At 50.6% G+C, this 18,315-nt stretch overlaps 2 non-coding genes across 2 annotated transcripts; one reads left to right on the forward strand and one right to left on the reverse strand.

The window, feature by feature from the left end:
* The first annotated feature begins 8,125 nt into the window (after positions 1-8,125).
* On the forward strand, positions 8,126-8,197 carry TRNAM-CAU. The gene has a single exon. It is a non-coding gene; the product is annotated as a tRNA-Met (tRNA).
* Positions 8,198-17,593: 9,396 nt separating this feature from the next.
* TRNAR-CCG lies at positions 17,594-17,666 on the reverse strand. The gene has a single exon. It is a non-coding gene; the product is annotated as a tRNA-Arg (tRNA).
* Positions 17,667-18,315: the final 649 nt, after the last annotated feature.

Here is an 18,315-nt window from a genome sequence, read left to right on the forward strand (position 1 = left end):
TGGGGAGCATGAGCCTCTACTCCCCCTTCCCCCCACACAGCTGCATGGGCACTGACCAAAGGAGCCTGCACCACTGCTGCCTAGAGGAAACTGAGGCACCCCCCAGTGACAGACACATCATGGCTCTCCTAATCCTCATCCTCTTTACCATATACACCCCGGGGGGGGGGGGGACTCAGGGCAGTTGCATAGTTAACCTGTGGAACTCCTTGCCAGAGGATGTTGTGAAGGCCAAGACTATAACAGGGTTAAAAAAAAGAACTAGATAAATGAACAGAGGACAGGTCCATCAAGGGCTATTAGCCAGGGTGGGCAGGGATGGTGCCTGTAGCCTCTGTTTGCCAGAAGCTGGGAATGGGCGGCAGGGGATGGATCACTGGATGATTCCCTGCTCTGTTCATTCCTCTGGGGCACCTGGCACCACGCTGGCAGAAGACAGGAGGATACTGGGCTAGATGGACTTTGCATCTGACCCAGTCTGGCTGTTCTTATGTCTCCTTGGCAGCAGCGACACCCAGTGGCCAATCAGGGTAACGCACAGAAGGTGTTTTCCTTGGAGCAGCAGTGACACCCAGTGGCCAGGTGGCGTAATGCACAGCGTGTAGCTGCCTTCTAGGAGCAGTGACACCCACGGACCAGTCAAGATAACACACAGAGCATGTTTCCCATGGAGCAGAAGTGACACCCAGTGACCAGCAGGTGGCATCAGACTCTTCTCGTTTGGTGGGTGACTGAGGTGGGCTAGACAAAAATCGGGGGCTGTGCTCCCATCATCTGGCCCCACCCTTCACGGGGCCATGCCTCCCATGCCTCTGCTCCTTCTCAGTTAAAGGCCAGGCTCATCTCCTCTCCCCCTGGCCAGGGTTTAGAGCAATACAACCTTTATTAAAATAAAATAGTAAACAGGGTTTACTTTAAATAATCTAAATCTGTCCAAATTTTAGTATTAAATCCAAAGTTCTTAAAGATCCCATCAATAACCAAAGCCAAAATAAAAAATTGAAACCAAAAATAATGCTTAATTTAAAACCCAAACACTAAGAAAAACTTTGTTTTCAAAAATAAAAATTAACAAATACCATAAATTAATAATTTCAACATTTTATCCAAAAGGTGTGCTACAGCAGGATGATAAAATAACATAAAATAAATAAGCCTGACCACTAAAACCTTCTATAAAGGATTTGGATCCTTGAATACTGGCCAAATCTGTATAAAATATGCAGAACTATGTCAAAACTGGTGTTGTAGGTCAGCCATTCGAATCCAGAAAATGTCAATTAAAAGCTCCAGTCCAACTTAAAAAAACAAAACAACCCAATAAACCAAAACAGTCACAGCCTGAAACAAGCCTACACAGAAGCAAAATTAAACCTGTGCCAACATTGGAACAAACGATGTAAATTTCTAATTCTAACTTCTTGTTTCTCCCAGGAGGAAAGTGTTTTGCACCCCAGTAACCAGGCTGTCACTGCAGCTTTCCTTTCACTAAATAAGATTTTTACCAAATATAATTGCCCTCAAATTTCTCTAAGAGAAATTGAAATTGTATCTTTGCACTAATATCCCAAGTGTGCAAGTCCATCCCCTCAGAGCAGTCCCACCCCCTGAGCCCAGGGGAGAATCCCAACTGGTTTGTGCATTTGTAACCCTGGGGCCTGAAGCTGATGAGAGAAAGGGAAGTGAGCCATCTTGGAGCTTTCCGATACCACCTGCTGGGAGCAGAGGGAATTGACTGAGCGACGTCCTGGCTAATTTTCACCTTGTTGTCCGCCAGCAGGCTCCACTGGAGAACTCGGGAGTGACTTGACCATGGCAGCACCCTATTTACATATTAAAAGCCGGCATTTGGGGGCCATTGGGGTGAAATGTGAGTACTTTTGGGGTTGGGACCCACATGAGAAGGGAAGTGGAGAACCTGGAGAGAGTCCAGTGGCGGGCAATAAAAATGATTAGGGGGCTGGAGCACATGACTTACGAGGACCTACAGGCCATATCCTGTATGTTAAGCTAAGGCAAAGTGAGCATCTCTATAGTGTGACCTTTTACTCAGAAAGGAAAATTGACCTTTATCTTGTTACTTAAAGAGAGAAGTACCCACACCTGTCTAAGGCCTTTACCTAGACCAATCGACAATGGAGAATGGCATAAGGGGTTTTTCAGTGTTGTACCCACAGATTTAACAGGTACACCACAAGGGAACTTATGTGCATATGTACACGTCATCAACACGCACAAACATACTAGCCTATGAAGCAAGCGTACCCTAACGTTTTGTGGGTAAGGAATGAAATTTGGGCATAGGAGGAAGGATTTCCGGCGCTTGTGCCCTATAAAAGAGGTAACCCACCTCACTAGAGCACGTCGCTCTATCATTCTGACTTACTTCCTCCATTCTCTATCTACTATCAGTAGGCTGTACTTGTTCTTAAACTTTAAGTTTCAAAGTAACTCGGCTAAGCTCGGTTTCCTAAGTTTTTATTCTTTGTTTATTAGGTTTTGATTTTAAGTTTAACTTATTCAAGTAAACCCAAAGTAACATTAGCTTTTTCTAAGCACTGCATCTTTCACTCAAGAATTGAGAAACCTGAACTGCAAGGCTGGGCCTGTGTCTCTTACCACCAGGTTATCAAGAAAGGGTGTGAGTATATTAACTAAACCTTTGTTGCATATAATGCCATATGTATCTTTTGAATAGCAGTAATGCAACTGTAACTTTATAACTCAATTAAATTACATAAAATGTAAGCTAATAAATTAAATTTTCATCATATTTTCCAAATTAATATTATTAGTACACCCTAAATCAGGCTACATGGGACAGAGAGTTGGAGTGCAGGGGGATGAGAGCACTGGCTAGGGGGTGCAGGCTTTGGGGTGGGGGTGGAATGAGAGGTTCAGGGTGCAGTAGAGGGCTCAATGTTAGGGCAGAGAATTGGGCTGTGAGGGCTCTGGAACAAGGCCAGGAAAAAGAGACTTGAGGCATGCAGGGCCGTCCTTAGGATTTATGGTGCCCTAGGCGAGATTATGAAACTGGTGCCCCTGTGCCTGATCTGCTCTTAGCAACACAAATATAAGCATACAGTATTGGAAAACTTGCCACATTCACGTTATTAAACCAGTTTAACTTAATGAAGCAAACTGTAATGCTGATGCACTAGCACTAAAGAAGTGGCACTATAGAAAAAATTCTGATTTGACAGAATGATGCAAATAATATAATTTTTTTAATTTGTCAAAATTGTATTGGAAATTTATATGAAGAGGTATTGAAACAAAGATTTGTTTTTAATTAAAAGCAATCTTTCTGGCTTTTTTGGCTGCAAAATCAGTTTAATAAGCTGGGTTTCCAAACAGTGGGAAAATATAACCCTAGTTTTACTGCTAGGTAAAGCACAAAGTGACCAAAATGAAGTCAGCACAGAATCATCTCATCTAGATTAAGGTAGCACAGAAATGTTACAGAAGTCCTATTGTGCCTTATTTTTGTTTGGAAAGACATTGGCAATAGCAGCACATTCACATGATAAAATACATGATAAATCACTGTCTCTAAAGTTCCATCAAAAACTGACATTTTCACAGCTCTAGCATGATCTGCTGTACAGATTCTTCACAAGGAAGTGTCCGTGGCCTTTTTAACTCATATTAACTATGTATTTACTTTATGAAAGTTGGAGAAAACATTGAAAATGTAGAACATTGGCTGCCCAACTTCTGGGCTGGCAAAAGCTATACTGACTCACAGGAAAAAAAAAAAGCAGGAGAATCTTAGTACAACATATGGTCAGTCTATACCAGGGGTCGGCAACCTTTCAGAAGTGGTGTGCCAAGTTCACTGTAATTTAAGGTTTCTCGTGCCAGTAATACACTTTAACGTTTGTAGACGGTCTCTCTCTATGTCTATATTATATAAATAAACTATTATTATCTGGGGCCCCGGACACCGGTCCTGCTCAGCCCGCTGCCAGCTGAGTAAATGAAACCCCAGACCAGCAGTGGGCTGAGCGGGACTGGTGGCTGGAACCCTAGACAAGGATCCCAGGCCCTGCTCAGCCCACTGCTGGTCTGGGGTTCTGACCACCAACTCCTGCCAGCCAGGATCCCGGCCGCCAACCCCCCTCAGCCCGCTACCAGCCTGGGATTCTGCTCACCCAGGCTGGCAGGAGGCAGAGTGGGGCCGGCGGCTGGGCTCCTGACTGGCAAGGGGCCGGCAGCCGGAACCCCGGAGTAGCAGTAGGCTGAGTGCTGCCGGCACCCCAGACTGGCAGCAGACTGAGCCACTCAACCCCCCACCGGCCCTGCTCAGCCCGCCACCAGCCCACTCAGCCCGCTGCCGGCTGAATGAATGGAACCCCAGGCTGACAGCAGGTTGAGTGGTTCAGCCAGCCTGCTCAGCCCGCTGCCAGCCTGGGGTTCCTTGGGGGTCCCCAGGCCAGCAGCAGGTGCTGAGTGGGGCCGGCGGCCGGTATCCCAGCTGGCAATAGGGCAGCAGCTGGAACCCCAGAGCAGTGATGGGCTGAGCCGCTCAGCCTGCCGCTGCGTACCATCAAAAATCAGCTCACCTGCCACCTTTGGTGCGTGTGCCGTAGGTTGCCGACCCCTGCTTTATACACTAGTAAGGAGATGAGCATATTACAGTTGTTGGAGGGCTCTTATCAGGAGTAACAGGCTATAGGAAAGTCAGTCGACATTTTTTGTTTCTCTGATGAAAACTGGCCCACTCCCTGCCCCAAACCAAACCTGTCACTAATAATTGTCAACAACTTAATTTTCTGTTTTTGGCTAAGATATTGATTTTTTTTAAAACAAAATATTGAAATTGGATTCAGGATTGTTAGCAAGAATTTTTGGCAAACAAAGTTGTTAAATGACAATCTAAATGGCAACACAGTACTGCTTTCATGCTTGGCTCACCCCCTAGCCTGCTGGTCCAACAGCTGCAGTAGACCCCAAAATCCACCTCTTGGGGTGCAGAGTGGCAACAGCAGCAGCAAACCCTCAAGTCCAATCACACGCCAACAGGCACCACCACCAGCCTTACGACCATGGTGAAGTTATCCCAGCATCTGATCTCAGGGACAGGTCACCCATGGAGCCACAGCAGCTCATCCTGCCCTGTGCAGTTCCCCCGGGATGAGATGGATCGCTGGCAGCTGCCAGCCCGGGGGAGAGGCGCTCCCCAGCTAGGGTGACCAGATCCAGATGTCCTGATTTTATAGGGCCAGTCCCGATATTTGGGGCTTTGTCTTAGATAGGCACCAATTACCCCCACCTAGAGTGACCAGACAGCAAGTGTGAAAAATCAGGATGGGGGGGGGGGGGTAAAAGGAGCCTATATAAGAAAAAGACCCCAAAATTGGGCCTGGCCCTATAAAATAGGGATATCTGCTCACCCTACCCCAACCCCCTGTCCTGAGTTTTCACACATCTGGCTAACCCCTGCCCAGCCCTGTGTGACATTCCAATCCTGGCTCACTGCCCAGGAAGTGAGTTACTTTCCCTTTCATTCCTCAGCTGGCAGCCAGCCAGCCTCCTCCTGCCCACCTACCCCCCAGCACCTCACCCAACCCAGCCCTGATGGAGGGGAGGGAGGAGAGAGAGGGATGCTCCTGGGGAGGAGGGAGAAAGGAGGGGGTGCTCCATGGGGCAGGGCGGAGGAAGAATGGATGTTATGGGGGACAACAAAGGATACTGGTTCCAGAGCCGCAGAGCCTGACTCACCTCACCTCAGCCGGGGGAAAGAGTCACACTCACAGGTGAGCTCCCTCCCCAACCCCTCCCCTCCCCAGAGACCCCAGCAACCAATACCCCCCCCCTCAGACTGTGCTGCATTCAGCTCTCTCTAGGACCCAGCAGCCATGCTCTTACATGCTCCACTGCTTCCCGTCTGTCCTGGCTCCCAGCAGAGCAGTGACCCCAGACCTAGTGGTGCCCTAGGCAGCTGCCTATGGCTAATGACGGCCCTGGAGACATGAGAGAGAGAGATCAGGCTAGAGCAGAAAGTGGTTGGGGGGGTGTGTGTGAAGGGTTTGAAATGCAAGGAGAAGAAAAATCTTTCTCCTGCTCCCTCTCATCAGAGCATCTAAAAACCAGATGAGAGATACCTCTCCCCCACTGCAACATCAACTCTGGTGGGCTCGGGCTGAGGAAGGATCTTCTCTCCCCAGCAGCTCCATCACGCCTGGGCTGGGCCATGGACACCTCCCCGCACAGATCTGGTGTGCCTGGCCTGGGACAGGGGAGGGGCTCCTCTCCTCTCCATTGGGGACATGGCGGGATGAGAGATGTGACAGGGCTTTACGGGAAATCATTATTTGCCTGATTCATGTGCCAGTCCTAGTCCTTGCTGACCCAAACGAACGGTTTATCATGCATGCTGATGCCAGTTTGGAGGGTCTGGGAGCACTCGCCTACCAGGAAGTGGAAGGTAAATGTAAATCTGTGGCCTTTGCCAGCTGAGGACTGTCTGATAGCGAAACTCGCTATCCCATCCACCAGCTGCAGTTCTTGGCCTTGAAATGGGCCATCACTGAGAAATTCCCAGACTACTTGTCCGGTGCTCAGTTTCAGCTATGGACAGAGAACAATCCACTGACTTCTGTGTTAACAAGGGCTAAGCTGGATGCTCCAGGGCAGAGATGGGTGGCTACTTTTGCTAGCCATAACTTCAGCATTCAATACCAATGAGTTGGTATAACAGATAGTGTGATGTATCAGGACCACCAATTCTTGGCTGGGGGGAAGATGTAAGCAGGGTCAGAATGAACTCTACCCTGCCATCTGTTGGTGATGTGATGCAAAGGCATTTAGCTGCTGATATGCATGGTCACACCCACCCTGCATTGCATGATGGGGGTGCTTGTCCAAACTACCTCACTCCCTAACAACACACCTTTACCTCAGGACTAAAATACACCGTGAAAGAGATCTAACGGCATAAGCTTAGGTGAGCAACTGCAGCACTAACAACAATTTGAAGAGATTCAAAACCACCTCTGCCTCTGTTTTTCCACACCAGGAACAGCAGAAAGGACATCAGCAGCACCTGCAAGACACCAACAAACATCCATTTCTACCTCCCTCCACGAGCGGCCGTTAGGAACCCATACCCCTAAATGGTGAGCACTTTTCAGGAGAGGGTGACGCTCTCAGGCCTCAAATGCCAGGTACAGTTACTCTGTCCTTGATCCAAAATCAACAGGAAAATACACTGGATTACTCCTGCTCCAATAACAAAGAGACTGGGGATATCGCAGCAGCTGAAATGACCGTTTGGACAAGCACTCCCATCATGCAATCCGGGGTGGGTGTAACCATGCAAATGACATCAGCCCCAAAAGGCCTTGACAACACATCACCAACAGATGGCAGGGCAGACTTCATACTGACCCTGCTTCAACTAGATTGTGGCAAAGATTCCAAAACACCGAATGTTAAAACTCACCAAACGCTGGTCAATCCATCCTCATCGTCAGAACCGCCGTTATATTCCACACCCGAACGTAGCCCTCATATGGACAACATACCCTCCTAACTCAGTGTCTGTACGTTAACCTTTACCCCAGTCAGGGCTATTGTAGATTATGTATTCTTTATGCCACCCGATCTTAAACTGAATTTTGCATCCCTTGGGTAAGCTGTACGTTGTTCCCTGAGCACCAGAAACTTCTATGCCGAAACTCTGTACTGTACACTTTTTTTTTCTTTGAACGTCATCTTAATAAAATGTTGACTTTTGTTCGAGATCCCGGCTCCTGGTCCTTTGCAAGGCGTGTGCGTTTGCTCGGTTTTAGTCTGCTAATACAGCGGGGGAGGGGGGGGCGATTGAGCCAGACGCGCTTGCCTGCTGCAGACACGGATCCAAGGCTGAACCTCGTCCCCCACAAGCTTGAAAGCTTAACTGAAAACTGTTTAAGAAGTGCTCCCATCTCCGGCACTCAGCTACCCAGCTCCCAATGGGGTCCAAACCCCAAATAGATCCTTTTTACCCTGTAGAAGCTGTAAAATCCTGTAACCAGGGCAGCTGCCTAGTAGCCTGCGCATCTGCCTGCCAGCACGAGAGCGCGTAAGGCACTAATCCGGATAGTGGCGGCTAGGTGACAGGGGGCAGGTGTAAAGAAGCAGCAGAGTGGCGCAGCGGGAGCGTGCTGGGCCCATAACCCAGAGGTCGATGGATCGAAACCATCCTCTGCTATACGTGCGCTTGTTTCTTTTCCCTCTGGGCCTTCAAGCGAGCCGGTGACCAGCAGAGCACCAAGAGCCTAGGCCATGAGGCAAGAGGTGGCTGAGGCGAAGCGGTGGCCTGCCAGGGAGCTCCCTGGCACCTCTGGCTGTCTGGGCTGAAGGCAAGAGGCAGGCCTAGGCGTGGTGAGGGCCTCCTGTCCTGGAATGAGGCTGCAGTGCTTCCTGGTCCCCTTTTCCCACCACCCCGGCAGGCGGCTGCTGCGGGAGAACACGAGGGAGGCTCTGGGGGCGCTAGGCAGCGCTGTGTGTGTGGCTGTCAGGGGAAAGAGCCGAGGCTCCGGACTCGACCTGCCATTGACTCGCGTGGCTCTGCGCGGCCGTCAGCCGGGGCAGGGCGGGCCAGGCTGCGGACGTGACTCAGGCTTGGGCGGCAAGGCCGCGCTTTCCTGACGAGGCATGAGGCAGGCCAAGAGCTTTGCACAGCGTACAGAGAAGTGGGAGGGAGGCGTCTTTGAGCCGGCGTGTCTCCTCCGCTTCTCCCTTGCCGCTTGGGCGGAGGCGGGAAGGGAGCGAAATGTTCCCGGCTGAAAGTTTTTGTGCTCGGCCTTGAGGATTAAGCCTGAGCCTCCGGCACGGCTGCTGCCAGATGGGTTTCTGAATGGCATCCAGCCCGCTCTTTGGACCACCTGCTGAAAGCACTGAGGCCAAGAGGCAGCAAAATGGGACCTTTGAGGCTCCCCCACAGGCTTCGGGGAAAGCGAGGAAGCAGCACAGGCTTAGCGCCGTCCCTGGGTGGGCTCAAACCACCACCCTTTCGTTTAACAGCCAAACGCGCTGATCCATTGCGCCACAGAGACACATGGGGCAAGGCTGTATTGAGCACAAAAGCCGGGCATCAGCTCAGGGTACGGTATAGCACACGCATGCAGTGGTTAGCCAAGCAACAGCAAGGAACTGGACTGGTATGGAGCGAAAGTTCTGTGGGAAGGAACCGAAAAGAGCACCAGGGCTGTGGTACAGCGCTCACATACACTTTCTTTGGTCCGTTTTGCTGGAAGAGTTAACAGTGAGAGACTGCTAGTCACAGGTCAGTGGGTGGGTTTGTGCAAAGTAGGAGTGTACAGGGAACTGTCTTTGAACAGAAGGAAGGAGAGGAACCAGCGAGAGGAAGGAGGCTGAACTACTTCTCTCTCTTTGAACAGCATTCTGTGTTAATGGTTCTTGCTTTGAATTCTTCAATTGGAGTCATTTCGGGGAAGTGATCCTCACTTAGGGCTTGGCTACACTTACAAGTTGCAGCGCTGGTGGAGGCTTTCCAGCGCTGCAATTACACCCCGTCCACACTTGCAGGGCACAACCAGCGCTGCAACCAGGGAGTTGCAGCGCTGGCTGAAAACCCATCCCGGCAGGGGTATAAGGAGTGCAGCGCTGGTGGATCCAGCGCTGCTCAGCAGGTGTGGACACTCACCAGCGCTTTACCTGTCCTCCAGGGCCGCATGGCCGCGCTTTCCTGACGAGGCATGAGGCAGGCCAAGAGCTTTGCACAGCGTACAGGGAAGTGGGAGGGAGGCGTCTTTGAGCCGGTGTGTCTCCTCCGCTTCTCCCTTGCCGCTTGGGCGGAGGCGGGAAGGGAGCGAAATGTTCCTGGCTGAAAGTTTTTGTGCTCGGCTTTGAGAATTAAGCCTGAGCCTCCGCACGGCTGCTGGCAGATGGGTTTCTGAATAACATCCAGCCTGCTCTTTGGACCACCAGCTGAAAGCACTGAGGCCAAGAGGCAGCAAAATGGGACCTTTGAGGCTCCCCCTAGCCCTCGAGGAAGTAGCACAGGCTTAGCGCCATCCCTGGGTGGGCTTAAACCACCATTCTTTCAGTTAATAGCCAAACGCGCTGACCCATTGTGCCACAGAGACACAGATGGGTGAGGCTGTATTGAGCACAAAAGCCGGGAATCAGCTCAGGGTACGGTATAGCACACGCATGCAGTGGTTAGCCAAGCAACAGCAAGGAACTGGACTGGTATGGAGCGAAAGTTCTGTGGGAAGGAACCGAAAAGAGCACCAGGGCTGTGGTACAGCGCTCACATACACTTTCTTTGGTCCGTTTTGCTGGAAGAGTTAACAGTGAGAGACTGCTAGTCACAGGTCAGTGGGTGGGTTTGTGCAAAGTAGGAGTGTACAGGGAACTGTCTTTGAACAGAAGGAAGGAGAGGAACCAGCGAGAGGAAGGAGGCTGAACTACTTCTCTCTCTTTGAACAGCATTCTGTGTTAATGGTTCTTGCTTTGAATTCTTCAATTGGAGTCATTTCGGGGAAGTGATCCTCACTTAGGGCTTGGCTACACTTACAAGTTGCAGCGCTGGTGGAGGCTTTCCAGCGCTGCAATTACACCCCGTCCACACTTGCAGGGCACAACCAGCGCTGCAACTCCCTGGTTGCAGCGCTGGCTGAAAACCCATCCCGGCAGGGGTATAAGGAGTGCAGCGCTGGTGGATCCAGCACTGCTCAGCAGGTGTGGACACTCACCAGCGCTTTAATTGTCCTCCAGGGAACAAGGAGCTATCCCAGAATTCCTGTTCAGCAACTCTGCTCATCAGTTTGCACTCTACTGCTCTTGCCTCAGGTGACCAGCCCTTTAAATGCCCCGGGAATTTTAAAAATCTCCTTCCTGTTTGCTGCAGCCAGGTGTGGAGTGCAATCAGTTAATCTTTCCAGGTGACCATGCCTCCACGTGGCAAACGAGCCCCAGCATGGAGCAATGGCGAGCTGTTGGACCTCATCAGTGTTTGGGGGGAGGAATCAGTGCAGGCACAGCTGCGCTCCGGCCGTAGGAATTACGATATCTTTGAGCAGATATCAAGGTCCTTGCTGGATAGGGGCCATGATCGGGACGCACTGCAATGCAGGGTGAAAGTTAAGGAGCTGCGGAGTGCCTATTACAAAGCCCGCGAGGGTAATCGCCAATCCGGAGCTGCCCCCACGACCTGCCGTTTTTACAGGGAGATGGACGAGATACATGGGGGTGACCCCACTGCCAATCCCAGGATAACGATGGACACTTCTGAGCAGGCTGGGGGACAGGAGGCGGAGGCGGAGGCGGCGGCGGCGGCGGGGGGAGGAAACCACGAGTGAAGCTACTGGGATGGGGGAAGACACCCCAGAGTGGGCATGCAGCCAGGAGCTCTTCTCAAGCCAGGAGGAAAGTACCCAATCGCAGCAGCCAGCAGTTGCAGAAGGACAAGCAGAGGAGCGGGTTAACGGTAAGCGGCTTTTATTTTCTGGGTGGAAATGTTTCTGGAGAGGAAGGGGGGTTATGGCTGCATGCATGCCAGCCTCTAGATGTGGAATAGCCCGTTGATGTGGTCTATCACGTCGCGGTAATCTGCTTCAGTTATCTCAGCAAAAGTTTCAGCCAGAGCGTGGGCAATATGCCTGCGCAGGTTTATAGGGAGAGCCACTGTGTTTCTTGTCCCAGTCACGCTGACGCGTCCGCGCCACTGTTCCGCGAGTGGGGGGGGATCATTTCTGAACACAGGGAAGCCGCGTAGGGTCCCGGGCGGAATCCACATTGCTGTAAAAGAGCCTCCCGCTGTCCCCTAGTGACTCGCAGCAGGGAGATATCTTGCAGGATTAACTCCTGTGAAAAATGTTGGGAGACTCTTTAGTGAAGAGATAGGTAGATAGTGAAGATCACCCCTGCAGCTGCATCTTCACTCAACCCCTCTATCACTCCAGATTACCCGAAGCAACCAGCCCCCCTCTATCAATCAAGCCCCACTTCTCCTTCTATAAGCACCCCTCACTCACCATTTCGTGACTTCTGTCGTGTTATGCGTGTGGGAAAAGAATGTTAAAGTGAACTCCTCAGTGTAACAATTCATGTCTGGAGATAGTGGATACAATGCTGCCCCTGTTAAATGTTTCATTTCTACAGTGACCTTGACTCCTGGAGTGGGCAGATGTTCCACAGCACAGAGGGTACAAAATTTGAGAAGAAATCCCCAAAAGAGCAAAGAGGACATGCTGAAGACTGTTCTTCAGCACTCTGCTGCAGAGAGAAAGGAACTGAAGGAGTGGCGAGAGAAGGAAAGCATGATCCGCCAGAGACATTGGCGTAGAAACGCTGTGGCAAAGAAGAAAAGCACAAACCAGCTGCTAGAGATCCTGTCGAGCCAAGCGGACTCTCTCAAGGCAATCTTAGCCATGCAGGCAGAGCAGTCCCGTGCTGCCCCACAGCCCCCCCCCGTCCCAAAGCTTTTTTCCTTGTGCCCCAATGTCAGCTCAAACCGCCTTTCCCCAGCATTCAGTTTCTACCACCACCAGCTGCCTCCAACACCTGTTCTTTCACCAACCAGCCCTGATACCTACCACCCTTACCCTCTGCACTCAACCCCATAACCATGCAGTATATGCACCCTGAAGTGCAGGAATCGTTAAACAGCACTCCAGACAGGACACATGCAAACTTGTGACTGTACAGTTCACCAACCCACACCCCTTCCCTCTTGTGTTCATGAAATGTTGTGTGTCTGTCTGTCTGTCAAGGAATTTTTTTTCTTTACAATAAAACAATTCTTGGCTTTGAAAACAGTCTTTATTATAGCAGATAGTGAAAGATACCTTAGCCCAGTAAAGAAAGAGGCACTGCAAATCATTTTAGGATAATAGAATAACAGTGTAAACAGTGCAATTCACTCCCATGCAAGTCAGCAAACATTACTGTTGGCTTTCAGCCTCAAATTCTTCCCTCAAGGCATCCCTAATCCTTGAAGCCCTGTGCTGGGCCTCTCTATTAGCCCTGCTCTCTGGCTGTGCATATTCAGCCTCCAGGACTTGAACCTCGGTGGTCCATGCCTCACTGACTGTTTCACCCTTCCTTCACAAATATTATGGAGGGTACAGCAAGCGGATATAACCGCGGGATGCTGCTTTCCCAAGTCTAGCTTCCCATACAAGCAACGCCAGCGTGCCTTTAAACGCCCAAAAGCACACTCCACAGTCATTCGGCACCGCTCAGCCTGTAGTTGAACCGGTCCTTGCTCCTGTCAAGCTTCCCTGTATAGGGTTTCATGAGCCAAGGCAGTAACGGGTAAGCGGGTCTCCAAGGATCACAATGGGCATTTCGACGCCCCTACTGTGATCTTCCTGTCTGGGAAAAAGTCCTGCCTGCATCTTCCTGAACAGGCCACTGTTCCGGAAGATGCGTGCATCATGCACCTTTCCAGGCCAGCCTGTGTAAATGTCAATGAAACGCCCGCGTGATCCACAAGCGCCTGGAGAACCATAGAGAAATACCCCTTTCGATTAACGCACTCTGATGCCAGGTGGGGCAGAATAGGAATATGCGCCCCATCTATTGCCCTCCACAGTTAGGGAAACCCATTTGTGCAAAGCCATCCACCATGTCCTGCACGCTCCCCAGAGTCACGGTCTTTCTTAGCAGGATGCGACATTGCCTTGCAAACTTGCATCAAAACGATTCCAACGGTCGACTTTCCCACTCCAAACTGGTTCCCGACCGACCGGTAGCTGTCTGGATTTGCCAGCTTCCAGATTGCAATAGCCACCCGCTTTTCCACCGTCAGGGCAGCTCTCAATCTTGTGTCCTTGCGCCGCAGAGTGGGGGCGAGCTCAGCACACAGTCCCATGAAAGTGGCTTTTCTCATACGAAAGTTCTGCAGCCACTGCTCGTCATCCCAGACTTCCATGACGATGTGATCCCACCACTCAGTGCTTGTTTCCCGAGCCCAAAAGCGGCGTTCAACGGTGCTGAGCATTTCTGTGAATGCCACAAGCACTTTGGTGTCACACGTGGCAGGAGAATCGATATCGATATCATCGTCAGACTCCTCGCTGTCACTTTGGAGCTGAAGGAATAGCTCGACTGCCAAACGTGTTGTGCTGGCGACACTCATCAGCACAGTCCTCAGCAGCTCGGGCTCCATTTCCCACAGAGTAAAACAGAAAGACACTCACAATGGCGCCAAACGTTGCCGGAAAGACAGAATGCTGGGATGTGAAGCGATGCACCACGGGGCGTTGGAACAGGAAGCGGAATGACCCACACACTTCCTTCCCCTTCCCACAATACTCAGCACCAAAACGGCACCAAAACGGGATGAGGTGTTCTGTGGGATAGCTGCCCACAATGCACCTCTCAATACAGCGCTGGAAAGTGCTGCAAGTGTGGCCACACTGCAGCGCTGGTAGCTGTCAGTGTGGCCACACTCCAGCGCTGGCCCCTACACAGCTGCATGACCAGCGCTGTAACTCCCAGCGCTGCAACTTGTAAGTGTAGCCATACCCTTAGTTACCTAATTTTCAAAGTCATGTGAATGGTGTTTGGTGCGTGTCTGGGAGCTCGTCATGGCGAGGTAGAAAGCAGTGGGGGCAGAGAGGCTGTGTAACAGCCAAGGGTGTCAGCCTTGTTTTTCGTCTCTTTAGAGCTCAGATCCAAGGGTATATTACTTCTGTTCACTGGATTGTTGGGTAGTAAGTCATCTATTGGACTTTGATTTATTGGCTGTTGTCTGCAGGTAGTAAATCAATCACCAAATGTGCTCCTGTTGATTCTGCAACTTTACCAGGGTAAGAGGTGGGAGTGGAGTGGATGGGGGAGCCCCACCTGTCAATCCTGTGCTGTGAGGACAGGAGGTAAGTCACAATAAGATATATCAACTTCAGCTACACTATTCTTGTAGCTGAAGTTTTGTGTTTTACATTGACCTTGTTCCCCCAGCCTTCCCCCAGTGTAAACCAGGCAAAAGTGTAAGTAGTCTCTTAGCCTATCCATGCTGTGATCAAGTGTCTTGGGGTCTATCTACACTATGAAATTAGGTCAAATTTATAGAAGTGTTTTTTTTAGGAATTGTTTTTATACAGTCGATTGTGTGTCCCCCAACACAAAGGGCTCTAAGTGCATTAAGTCACTGGACTGCATCCACAGTATCAAGGGAGCGTCGACTTCTGGAGCGTTGCAATTTGGGTACCTGTGGGTAGCTATCCCACAATCTCCGCTGTCCATTGGGATTCTGGGTTGAGATCCCAATGCCTGATGGGGCAAAAACAGTGTCGCGGGTGATTCTGGGTACATGTCATCAGACCCTCCTCGCCCTCCCTCCCTCCGTGAAAGCAACAGCAGACAATCATTTCGCACCTTTTTCCTGGGTTACCTGAGCAGACGCCATACCACGGCAAGCATGGAGCCCGCTCAGCTCACCATCACACCGCACGCCTCCTGGGTTCTGGCAGACATGGGACTGCATTGCTACACAGCAGCAGCTCATTGTCTTTTGGCAGCAGAAGGTGCATTATGATTGGTAGCCATTGTCATTGTACTTTAGGTGCTCTTTTAGCTGATCTCAGTGAGATCAGTTGGGGTGCCTGGGCAGACAAGGGAGTGACTCAGCCAGCTCATTCCCATCTTCTGCCAAGCAACCAGGAGAGGACGATGGCTAGCAGTTGTACTGCCCCGTTTGCTACCAGCCTAAAATGTAAAAGCTAGATGGATCAAAACAAGAAATTGACCTGATTTGTTTTGTGAAATCAACGGCCTGCTAAACCCAGGGTTTTGAGTTCAATCCTTGAGGGGGCCATTCTGTGTGACAGTTGTTTGTGTTTCTTCTGATGCAAAGCCACCCCTTTTGTTGATTTTAATTCCCTGTAAGCCATGCCGTCAGTCGCCCCTCCCTCCATCAGAGCAATGGCAGACAATTGTTTCACACCTTTTCTCAGCGCAGAACCAGAAGCTGCAAAAGCAAAACCAGGCAAGGAGGCGACAGCAGTGCGGTGACAAGAGTGATGAGGACATAGACATGGTCATAGACTTCTCACAAAGCATGGGCTGGGCAATGTGCCCCGGCAATGTGCACATCATGCTGATGAGCTCTGCATGGTCACCTGTGCTGATCAGCACACTACACTGGCCAAACAGGAAACGAAATTAAGAAGTTTGCAGGCCTTTTCCTGTCTATCTGGCCAGTGCATCTGAGTTGAGAGTGCTGTCCAGAGTGGTCACAATGGAGCACTCTGGGATAGCTCTGGAGGCTAATACCTTCAAATTGTGTACACACTACCCTAAATTCGACCAGGCGAGGCTGAGTTCAGTGCTAATCCCCTCGTCGGAGGTGGAGTAAAGAAATCGATTTAAAGAGCCCTTTAATTTGAAAAAAAGGGCTTTGTCGTGTGGATGGGTCCAGGGTTAAATTGAGGTAACGCTGCTGAATTCAACCTAAAATCATAGTGCAGACCAGGCCTCTGAGGGATTTTATAGCTACTGGCTGGCTGGGTGTCCAAAAAAGGGAGCAACCTCCCCGCTTCCATTGATCACACTTGGTAACTACTAAGCAGAAGCACAGAATCATAGATTGATTTGCTGAGTCTCCTGCAGGCTTCCTAACAGCACAGCAGGGCTGCTCTTCGATCTGCACAATGTTGTTTCGTTTAGCAGTGACTGTGAAGGCACTTCCAGCTATTTGGCCGTGGGAACTCTGGTATTAAGTGGACACCCTGTGTATGGCTGTATTGCTTGTAGATTTATATATTCTGTATTGATGTTACCAAATGGAGTATTTTGTAGCTGTCTGCTATAATTTGTTTAACTTGTATGAAATATGAATATGCTCCTCAGACTTAACTACCTGCCTTTCACACACTCCCTGCCCTCGCTCTCTGGGGTGGGAACAAGCCACCAGCATGTGTGTCCATTGGATTTTTTTTATTTAATTACTTCTCATTGTTAAATTATTTATGAGTGTTTTTTAAATTTCATTGCAGTGCGTTTTCTTCCTGCCACTGTCACCTGGCAGCTCAGGGATGTGAGATTCTCCTCCATTGCGTTTCTGCCTATGGAAAAAGAAGAGAGATCACACATCAGTACTTTTGGAAATAAAAGCAACCTGGAAACAAACCAGCTGTCTCCTCAGTGTGCAGTTTGTGTCTCTTTTGCTGCAGTTGATGTGTGTGCAGCATGTGTGGTGCACAGGGGCACTGTGTGCTCACATGGGAATTCACCACCCTTGGTGCAGGATTTGACTTGTTCCTGGAGTGAATGTAGCACTGTGGAGTGTCAGGCACAGGCTGCATGACCCCTTCCATTTATCCTTGGCGCAGATACAGCCCAGGCAGCGCTAGTGCAACCTCCCATCCTGCTGCCCTCCACCATCATCTGCACAGCCCACTTGTCAGGGCAGGAGGGGAATGTTGCTCCATGGATCCTGCTTCTCAGATGGGGCTGCCCTGGGATGGGGGTGTGTGGTTGCATCCATTAGGTCACCAGACTGAGCCTTCTAATATCCTTGGTGATTGTTCCCAAGATCCAGGACTTTGTGCTCAAACAAAGAAACATCTCCCAGCTTCCTGGTTGAAAATAAGGCCCTTTCCTTGCAATATAGAGGAAAGAAGTAGATCTTCACCCCAGATGGGACTTGAACCCACAATCTCTGGCTTCGGAAGCCAATGCCTTATCCATTAGGCCACTGGAGCCCTGATGTACAGCTGTTGAAGAGATGGAAATTTCCTCTCATAAATGCACATTCCTCGCATTTGCTTCAACACTAAATAGCCCCTTTATGTGCCTTAGAGAAATGTCTGCATCCCCTGGCAGCGAGGCAACTGGGCAGGTGGCTGACAGAGCTGAGCACCACCTTTCTGCCAGCCATCGTTAGAGAAGAACCCCACCCTAGAGTCACCCCTCCCTCCTTCAGCACCTCCACGGCTGTGGCTCTGAGTGGCAGTAGGATGATTAGGGAGTGAATCCGGGGCTGGAAGGGGGGTAAGGTCGGCCTGTAAGGAGTGACCAGGTGGGGCAGACCCAGGGGGAGGCTGTGGGCTGCTGGTTGGTTGTTGGGATCCGAGCTCTAGATCAAAGCTGCACAGTGACCTGACACCCAGGGTTATAAGGCCGACACAGTGACCCCCTTACTGGCCTCTGTGACCCCCAAACCCTTGTTACTAAGGGCATTGAGGAGTCTCTGTCACTTAAAGCTTCTGGGAGCTCCCCAGCAGGCTGCGGGCGTCAGCCGCCTCCTGCCTCACAGGTTAGACTCTTGGTGCTGTGCCAGCCGCCCCCTCGCTTGCAGGCCCAGTGTAAGAAGCAGGAGGCCTGGTGCTGGCAGAAGAGGGTTTTGATTGA

The sequence above is a fragment of the Mauremys reevesii genome, linkage group 12 (assembly GCF_016161935.1).
Source record: "Mauremys reevesii isolate NIE-2019 linkage group 12, ASM1616193v1, whole genome shotgun sequence".
NCBI lineage: Eukaryota > Metazoa > Chordata > Testudines > Geoemydidae > Mauremys > Mauremys reevesii.